Consider the following 11,261-nt stretch of genomic DNA (forward strand, 5'->3'; position numbering starts at 1 on the left):
AGCCAACAAAGAGTAACCAACCCACACCCTTACACGACTGGCTGGGCTTGTCCTCATTTTAAACGCCGTTTCGTTCAGTGGGGAATACTATCGCCAGATTGGTGGTGTGGCCATGGGGAGCAAGATAGGACCCAGTTACGCTTGTCTGTACGTGGGATAGAAGATTCGCGCGCGTTATACTGGCTTCATCCCACAGCTGCTCAGGCGTTACATTGACGACGTTGCTGGATGCGCACAGTGTACTCGCTATGATTTAGAGCAGTACATCGATTACGGATCTAGCTTCCGCCCAGCTCTCCAGTTCACATCTACCATCAGCGAACTGGAACTGCCGTTTCTCGATATCAAATTGAGTATTAACGGTGACAAGTTACAGACATCGGTGCACTACAAGGAAACTGACACGCATAACTATCTCCATTACTCGTCACTTTATCCTGATCACTGCAAGGGGGCAATTCTCTACAGTCAGTTTCTTCGACTCCGCAGGATCTGCTCTGATGATGCTGATTTCATGAACAGAGCCACAGAGATGAAGGAATACTTCCGGGCGCGTGGTTACCCTGATAAACTTGTTAACAACGATCTCAGAAAGGTCTCCACCGCGCGCTCCACGCTTCTCACATCAACACCAACAAGCCACAATAAAAGCACTAGCAACAAAGTCCCGTTGGTATTGACATATAATCCATTCAACGTCGGCACCAGACGGATCTTGCTTGATAATTTCAACATTTTGTCCTAAGATCTCGAGGCACGTAGGATTTTCCCCGAACCTCCGCTGGTATCATATCGGCGTAAGCGAAACCTCGTTGATATCCTCTTACCCTCCGCTGATGCATCGCCGTCTCCCACTGATGCCGGTTCATTGCCCTGCCGATGGCCTCGATGCCAGACGTGCAAGCACATAACTTCTCAGACTTTTCTACAAGGTCCGAAGAGCGCACATAACATCCGTGACCACCTCACCTGTCAGTCTGAGAATGTTGTGTATTGCATTTTTTGTCGTCGCTGCAATTGCCTATACATCGGAGAGACTGGAAGGCGACTGCGGGAATATTTCAGCGAGCACATCCGCAGCATTAGAAACTGATCGCGCGGGTTTGCCGTAGCTGAACAATTCCTACTGAGTATGACGAATGGCTTGTTAAGTCTGTTAATGACTTGACACCAGCTGGAAATCCTAAAGCACTTCCCAGAAAGAACGTGGTGGAGTGGATTTTACACGGGTGGGCCCAGCTGGATCCTGAACTGGAAAGGAGATCATTTAAATCATGTGCATTGACCATTCCCAATGATGGCACTCAAGACAACAACATCCATCGCTTTAAGGCTGATCAACCTTGTCATGCCGGGTTGGAGAAGCTACAGTCTTTAACTGACATCGTCACAGCACCTCGCGCCGACTCATTTGCCGAGATCTCCGTTGCGGTAAATCTGAATGATCAAGCTGAAATGGAGTTTGATCCAGCAAAAGTAATCAGTGATGATTCAGGCTCTGATGCCGAAGATATTGGCATTGAACATTGATTACCGTAATCGAAGAAACAAATTCGAGAAAAGTTAAAAAGCCCACGTTCGGTTTATATTTGATGTGATTAGTTTTTTTGATTTAATGGTATAATAAAACAAAATATTTGGGACACGACCTCCTATGCGTATTATTTGAAATGATCGCCTCCCTCGAACAATCGCCTTCTCTCGAATAATCGCCCCCTTTTGGTGCGAAAATAGAAATATTCGACCCCGGCTATTATTCGAGGAAATACAGTAGTTGTTTAGTAAAATGGCCCACAGTTTTTTTTTAATTCAGGTGGACGTCTGGATAACAGTTCTTCCAAAAGCATAAACGGACATTTTTCGCTCCAAGTCGCGACTGTTATGATGTTGAAATCTTCCACCACCATGTCATATTATACTCATATTGGATCGTGCTCTTGTCTCCCGCGAAGGCCAAAGTGTTCAGTGACATTTTTAAACTCGTGGATACGCGAAGCGTAGGAACGTGTTTGTTGCGGGGACTTCGATATACAAATGCGTCAGTCAGTCAGTCACTCACTCACACAGGTGTAGACACTGTTCGTAATTAGTCGTCCCGAACGAGAGCGCCCGAGTCCGACGTTATGTTGGAATAGTAACCGAGCCCGACGGCATATTGGAATAGTAACGGTGCCGTCAGTGCGAACCTCGCTATCGTGTTTGCGCGGTTGCTACTCAATGCGTGCATCGTGCCCGAATGTTGATGATTTTGCAGCTTTTACACGATCATTAATATTAGGTCTTTTGCTAAATTGAAGTGAAGTTGACTTCGAATGTTCGAATTAGTACTATGGCCAATTTGAAGGCTGAATTTCATGAGCATATGAGTCGTTCAGGCGTTAAAAATGACCAGGAGATGTGCATTTGTTTGCTGGAAAGTGACCTGAAAATGAGTAAATCTCATGCTAATATGGTAAGCTTTGATGAGAATGTGTCTTATTTCTCGACCTTGATGAACTTATCTGAGCGAAACGAACGATTATTAATGAACGAAACAGCTATTTAATTTAGTAACATCTAAACCTGAGGTCAGCCGAAATACTGTTTTAAATATACGACGCTGTGACAGCCTTGCATTAGTCTTTGACTTATTATGGTTTTACTTTTCAAGTTTGGCTGATTAGATCTCTTGTGAGATCCAACGTTCAATCAAGCAGGACCTCCGTTCACAGCTTTGCAGTTTATAGCACTTAAGTTTTTCATGTTGAGTTGACAACGTTCAACCGACATCGAGTTAAGTTTAGAATAAAGTTGTGTTCTCTATACTCGTCTTGTTTATTTTAGCACATTGATCTGAACTCTGAGTGGGATGTGAAATGCACAGAAACGTAGGGGAAAAAATCCCAAATACTTGATTTTGAAAAGCTTAAATGATTTTTACGCTGTCTTTTGTTTACACTTTTGCTTCCTGATTGAAAAGATAACAAAGGGAAAGAAACCCTTTGTTGCAAGCCTGTTGGAACACATACTTATGGGTCGACAGACGTTTTGGATCAACACTGAAATTGCTTGCACAAGAGGCTACTTATTTTGATGTATTTTACATGCAGTATATATAGAGACAAGCGGTCCCACATTGGAAAAGAAGTGCTGTCTCATAAGAAACCATACCTATAGCGTTGAGTGAAATGCAATGAAAAAAGGTCTGTAAGCTCGTACGACTTGAATACATTCAAATTTTTCCAGCAGACAGACAAAGGGTACTCTATGAATTTTTTGGTAGGAGTGTCATCTGTGACCCAAGAACCATTAGCCCTTACCACTCCATGTTCAGCTGCAATTTTGCCACCCTAGCCATTCTGAACGTATGTGTCTGTAATATGTGTGCAACAAAAGCCAACGAGAAAAGCCTACTCTTTGTGAGATAAGTGCGACCTTGCATGGTACGAACCCGGCTTGTTTTAACAGCCTTAAATAACACACCAATAATTGCAAGTTCACCAACATGTTTCATCTCCATATTATTTAATTCACGAGTTTGGCCATAGGTCTCCTTTGATTAAAGTTTACGTTGCCTAGAGCTTGGGCAGAATGTTTATCAAGGTGACCTGAACTCCAGAGGAATTCTTCGTCTGCTTCACTTAAAGCTTGAGAAGCATTTTTTCGCTTTCCGTAACCCTGCGCTCGCTTCAAGTTGTTGCCTTGAATTTGCCAATTCATGATCTCGCAAAATACTGTAGTTTCTGCCACAGTTTTCAAATGGCGGTCCAACGAGCACTGCACGACAGCCAAACTTTCCGGTTCGTATTCGTGACCGTCCTTTTTTCCAATTTCAGCGAAAAAAACGGTAAAGAATTGCATCTAGCTCATGACCAGCGATATCTTCCAACCTCGCTTCGTTACGCTGCACCTTCCACTGGTTGAAAACATTCAGCTAAGTTTTTGTACTCTTGGAGGTGTTTTGGGTTCGGTTTTTGCCTCTCAGATTTGCAAGCTCCTCTTCTGGTAACGTAGGAAATCTCTCATTTGCGGTGATATCGCTGAAAAGGTCATGGGAAATGGTAAAATTTGGCAAATCTCTTGGCAAATTACATCCCACCCCCCGCCCAGCTTTTTATTATTATTATTATTTTTTTATTTAATGTCTTGCAGTGATGGGAGCATGCCTCTCTTTGCAAGACCCCCATAATGTAGATGTGGATGTAGACGCTAAACTCCACCATTGATAACTACAAACGGCGGCAACAACGCTGACGCTATGTTTTTGTTGACGGTGTATGCTTTGTAATGATTGGCTATTTTCTATTACCTATTGTATTTTCTGGGATCTGATGGGCTCAAACAATCTGTCCTATATTTTCAAAATTGGACAGTTTGCGCCTACTGTTAAAGGAAAATTTTACCTGAAACTATCCAAATTAATCTTTAATTGGACAGTTTTAAAAAATGAAAGAATAATAGCTATGCTGACAATTTCGGATTAACTACCAGCTATATAATTATTTGATATTATAATAAATTTTTCAAAAGCTTCCTTACGTTTTCGTTGTTAAAAGGCTTTGAAATAGGTTTTAGAACAGTACAAATTCCATGATTCAATTCGTACTGCTGTTTAGAGCAATATCCTTTTGACACTGTTGAACAACAACATACAGGTTTTATTATATATAATTTTTTTTTTCGATTACTGATTCAACGAACTGTTTATAATCAAGTATTGAAATAAAATTGAAAAAAAGTTGAGATTTCTAAAACAATGATACCGTAAATCCTCGAATTAGCCCCCCCTCCCCCCCTCGAGTACACGCCCCCTTCGAATAAGCGCCCCTCCTATCGGCCAAAACTCAAAATAAGCGCGCCCCCCTCGAATAAGCGCCCCCTCCCCTCCCCCTATTTTGTGGACGAGTAATGAGACAACAAATGATGTATAGTTTTCGTCGTGTAGTATCAGATTTGTACATTGTTTCAGTTTGTGACCACGTGAATTTCTAAAGGTGCCTCGATTTAAACTTTCGGATCAGCTTTTTATGTCGATAAACAGCTTGTGTTGTTGTTTATGTGCAGCTGATGTATCAAAAAAACGATCATGTCAGGACACGATTTGGGAAAAATTAAATAAGCGCCCCCGTCGATTAAGTGCCCCACTCGAATAAGCGCCCCCGTCTTCATTATCTAAAGAGAAGTTTTTCGTACAGCGGAGCTCAGTTGTGGAACAACTTACCTGACCGATTTTAAATCTAAATTAAGTCGCCACAGTTTAAAGTAATATCTTAATTTTCAGTAAATTTTTAGACACGGCCTCCATGAAAAGCAGTTTTTTTCATTGTAGTTAGGCAGATAGCTGGATAGTCCAGTAACTTTGTTGGCTGATGGAAAAACCGTGTATAAATAAAGTTATCTTATCTTATCTCCTAAATTTGAAATAAGCGCTAATTTGAGGATTTATGGTAATTGTTTTATTGTAAAAACTGTTAACGGATTGTTGTTATTCTAGTCGAAATATTCAAAATAAATGGTTTTTATACAACAAAATATTTAATGTCACGCTATCCTCTAGCAAACTGTTAGAAATAAATATAATCAGAATCAACTAACAAGTACTGTTATCCTTGAAGCCTTTACGTTGCATTAAAAAACTAAACAGTTGAACGTTTTATTCACTGACTACTAACAAAAATAGGCTCGCAAAGCGTGCATGTGGCTACTGCTTAACAGTTCATGCGTAATGCAATCAGGGCAAAGAAATTACTACTTAAACAAGTGAATGTAACGATTTATTAAACATGGTTATTTTGACAAAAAAGCATTTATTATCAGGTAATTAAATTTCTAACATGATGGTTCTTGAGTATTTCAGATGCAAGACTGTGTACAACAGTGGAATGATCCAGTTGTGCATATGATGTTGAGATTGAATCCAATGTTCTTTGAACTGAACATGCACAAGTTAATCACATACATGTGTAGGAAGCTCTTTCGGCTCTTCTTGTGATCTTATATATAGAGCCTATTGGTTATTAACTGTAACAATTTTTGAACTCAAAGTACCATACAGCATACCAGGGAATGCAGAGCTCCTGGCACAATGGTGCATAGCTATAGAAAGGTCCCCCATCCTAGATTTTTTGTGATTGATATAGATCATATAGATAAAGTCAAACATTCAGCAGTTCTGAAGCTCTAAGTACAGTGTCAAATTATTTAAGACCATATCTCACTCGCCATGTGCTTGCTACTACACCAAGTCAAATGATGCTCCGCGGTCCCTGTAAATGACATTCTAAATATCTGTTATGCGGCTTACAAGATGACTTTGTCACTGACTGTAAACCTAAAGGTTTTGATTGAAAAATATTCTAGCAGGGGTAGCCCGAAAACACTGACCCCCGGTCCGCGGACCCCCACAACGGACCGGGTCCGCGGACTACCCTACGGACCGGTCCATGGACTACCCCTACGGACCCTCTCCACGGACCACCGTAAAATAGTGTAAAAATAATAAATATAGATTTCACTTATGGGTTGTCTAATAGATTCAAACTCGTGTCGGTGATTTTTCGAGTGTTACACTGTGCAAATGTAACAGACTTGGCTTTTTAACACCCGACCCCCCTCCCAAAAACAAACTTGCCTAAAAAGCCGTTTTCAGCGTAAGAAGATGCCGATGGTAAGAAGGAAAGTTCTTACCTTCCATTCGTGGCTCAATCGGGCTATGGAAGATATATTCTTAGGCTGTTTATTCTTGTTTGCATCTGTTATTCCGCTGAGTAAATTGTGAAGCCTGGAACGAGCTCACGAGCCCACGGGAGGATGGGTTGAACAAAATGGTAGAGGGGAAAGAACACAAATTTCGAGGCTTCCCGGAGGCTTCCCCGTACGCGTCTTTCGTATACTTCATGGCCACAGCAAAGGAAATGGCAATGTGTAATTATATAAACTGCACCCGAGCACAATGTAACGTTCGAAATTTCGCCTTCACGAGTAATCTATTAGACAACCCGCAACTGAAATATTTATTTATTATTTTTATTATATTTTGAGGGGTGGTCCGTAGAGGGGGTCCGTAGGAGGAGTCCGTGGACCGGTCCGTAGTGAGGGTCAGCATTGTCGGGTTACCCATTCTAGCAGTTGGTTTTCGGTACAATCAGTGACTTTATGTGCTACCTTCTATAAAAATGTTCATAGTTGTACCAAAGTGTACAGTATCTGGTTCAGGTCATTGGTAAGGACTAATATATTCTGTTACTGATGTGTCTAGGAGCGTATTAACACTAAAACTGGTGAGCTTGCATTTATGACACTTAACAACATTACGATCAACTATCTGGATCTTTGTGTTACACATCAGACAACTATTGTATGAAGTTGATTTATAATTAGTACATACTATTTGGCATGACTGAGGCAATAACAACTTTACCAGATGATTCTCGGTGTCCTGGTTCAATACTAATTGTGATCTCATCCACTAGCTTTACAGTACTGTGTTTGCGGATACAATTGTATACATTGTGCGTGGTGACATATGTCTTATAATTAAAACTATGCATACTAATGCCTTCAGTGATATAAGACTTTCCTATTTGTAAGTTTACTATGTGTTTAGCATTCCATCTGCAGTGTCAAAATCAGTCTTCATCAGCCTTTCCCCCCTAATATAACATTAATTCTTTCACAATCACTTTTTTGTAGGATCTTAGCCTTTACTGATATAGCCTGGAAGCCACACATTTATTGAAATTGAGAAATATTAAAGGCCATCTGTGAAAAGGAATTGTCATGTTACTAATTAACAACATGTGGTGTTATTCAAGATATTATTGTAACCAGTTGTGTATTACCTCCTCGAATGCTCCTCGTCTACCCATGTCGTCTTGGACATTATCAATATTTATTGGTATTTTCCTATCTTGTATTTCTTTGAGGCTTGGATGCTTTAATTCTATTACTTCAGCTTTTGTGAGCAAAGCTTGCACTTGGAATTCAAAGTGGGAGCTTCAAGTGCCAGTGCTCTTATGTCAATAATTTTGTGGATAAGAGCCACAAATTTGGATGTTCATCAGTTTCCCTGTCAATGAAGATCTTGGGGAAAATAAAGATACAATTGATTAAGAATATAGTATCAAAGGAATGCTAGTGATAATGAAATGTGATTTTATGTAATGTATGATGTACTATTGAACACTGTAATCAATACTAACTCAACTCAGTCACTGAATGGTTGGACATTACAGGAAGCTAGAAAATAATATCAAGACGTTTGGCTGCTGAGATTGATTACTGTATGTATAAGCCGTTGAGCACCAGTAGCAAAACATACTTAAATTGTTCACAAAAGCAGTGCTCAGGCGTATCATCTGGGTCATATATTTAAATCTGTAAGTTATTAGACGTTGTAGTGTACAATATCCCCTGGACATTTTGTACTTCGTTGAGCAAAAATGTGTAATAAGATTTGTATCATCAAAACCCTTTTTTGCCCTTTTTTAACGACATGATTTTCAAGAGAGAGTCAATGACATTGCTGATACAAGTTTATAGAAGAACAGTATTGAAGGGATTTGAAGTAGTGTCAGTCTTGCCCGTGGTGAAGAGCAATGCTTCATTCCCTAGAATTTTTATTTGGAACTTCTTTGTTTTGTAAAAGAAGTTTGTCTAACCACCGCAGTTCTGATTTGCATGTACCTGCATGTATATCACTGTAATGCACTTGCTTACATTCTGGCCATCACACAAAGGAATATTCCAGGATTATGCTAATTCTTCAGAGTTTTTCCCTCTAAATATAAATAACAGTCCATTACTGATACTATGTTGACATCAACTGATTTTTTGCAAGGAAAAACAAGTGCCAGAATATACATTGACTAGCTACTCTGTAAACACCTCCAGGCATTACACCTTCATGCTTTATTCATTTTCATCACCTAGTATTTTTTTATGACTCAACATTTTTGCTAGTTGCATTTATTGTTGCTCATAATTGATTATCCCATACTACATAGTTAACACTTTCATGTTGTGAATTTCTTTGTTACATCAAATAATGTACTATTCTGGATTAAAACCAATCCCATCATTTTTATAGAAATTGCTATAATCAACCAACCAGCAGCCTGCACTACCTTCTAAGAGTTGATATTGAATGGCAATACAAAACTCTTATTTTGCAACTATTTTTAAAAGGTCTAGATAGCAGCAGACATGTAAAGATTTTAAGGAAAACGACCAATTTTTTAAGTTTGCAAGACATGTTTCGACAGAGCTTCTGTCATCTTCAGTTGAATGAATGATTACAAAGCAAGTTGAATAATAAGTAGGCAAAAATGCTAATTAAGACAAATAGTAACAACAGAACGTGAAAAGGTGTAAGTTAAAAGGATAATTTTAGATTTACATGGTGTAATTGCTGATTGAGGGAAGGTAGTTCTTTTTGAATATGAATAGCCTCCTTTATCTTGAGTTGAAAGCTGGTAGTGGCGTGATCTAAAATATGAAAGCAGTCTATTGAACACAATGAGCGACAACGTTCAGAATTCCACCTCACCCACGTTTTACTTTAAGCTGCCATACATAGGCCATTTTTCTGTCATCACTCAGAAGAAGATTCGACACTTAATCAAGCGCTATTGTAATGATTTAGACATCAAATTAGTTTTTTCTTCCTTCAAGATAGGTAACCTTTTTGGTGTGAAAGACCTTATCCCCGACGGGCTTCGTTCACGTGTGGTTTATAAGTTTGCATGTGCGGGCTGTAATGCCTGTTATGTCGGCGAAACCTCCCGACATTTTTCCACACGCGTACGTGAGCACTTAGCCGTTGATAGGGCCTCTCACATCTTCAAACATCTTCAGAATTCTGAACGTTGTCGCTCATTGTGTTCAATAGACTGCTTTCATATTTTAGATCACGCCACTACCAGCTTTCAACTCAAGATAAAGGAGGCTATTCATATTCAAAAAGAACTACCTTCCCTCAATCAGCAATTACACCATGTAAATCTAAAATTATCCTTTTAACTTACACCTTTTCACGTTCTGTTGTTACTATTTGTCTTAATTAGCATTTTTGCCTACTTATTATTCAACTTGCTTTGTAATCATTCATTCAACTAAAGATGACAGAAGCTCTGTCGAAACATGTCTTGCAAACTTAAAAAATTGGTCGTTTTCCTTAAAATCTTTGCAACTATTTTTATAAAAAAATTTACTTTGATTGCACTAGCCTTACATAGTAGCCATAACAACATACTGGCAGTATTAGAATAGAACATCAGCAAGAACACTAACAATATATTATCCTGTATCTTAAACTGTCTTGGATTAGCTTTTGAAATGCAATTCTTGGTGCTAGCAGTGAGTGTCTGCATTCAATTACTCATTTAAATCAAAGAGAACTGTTTTTGTGGAAAATGACCATGTCATTAACAACAACACATGAGTTTATACTTCACTACATGTCTATGGCATGTTCTACCAATCCATTAATTGACATCAACACTTGTTTTATATTACTCATGTTAGCCTATTGATGACGCACTGGTTAGCCTGTTTACGGTTAGCTATCAATGATGGAAACAGTTAACACGATTCAGTTAAAAAGCCTACAGTCTGCAGCCTGCAGTCTACATTTTACCCCGGTCTGCAGTCTACAGCCTACTTTCTGTGTTTTACACAGTCCGATTTAACACTGAATTAGAATCAGCGCTGCATATTCCTCTTAAGAAGAGACAATTTTACCTACTTGTTGCAGGAATGGAATTTGATACTAAAACATGTTTCTCTGATGAATTATATGACACTGTAAATATGTGTTAATGTAATTCACAAAACAATTACTGTAACAACTGTCTTTTAGTAAATCTGCCTGTTTCAGTGGGTTCAAAAGTCTTCTCAGTGACACACTGGATGGTTATGTATCTCTTACCATTACAATAAGTGCTATATTATTGTCACATTCCACAATTAGCAACAGACACAGCTTTGTCAGTTTTCAAGCGCGCGTCAGTGTCCAGCAGGCTAGTTTGCTTCGCATGTACAGCATCATAACAAAAATGGATGTTGCACTATTGCTCTGTGTTTCACTACAGTACCAGTGATCTATCTAATCACCTGAAGGGATTTTCGTTTCCCACAGGAAATACTTTTGTGTCTCTAAAGACACATTTTGTTGTCCCAAGGGAATTCATGTTTCCCAAAGGCTATATTTTTTCTGGTTTGTGTCTCGCAGGACAATGCTTTCATCTACGATGGAATTAATAGTTTCCCGAGGAAACATTTCG

Source organism: Orbicella franksi, chromosome 10, assembly GCF_964199315.1.
Source record: "Orbicella franksi chromosome 10, jaOrbFran1.1, whole genome shotgun sequence".
NCBI lineage: Eukaryota > Metazoa > Cnidaria > Anthozoa > Scleractinia > Merulinidae > Orbicella > Orbicella franksi.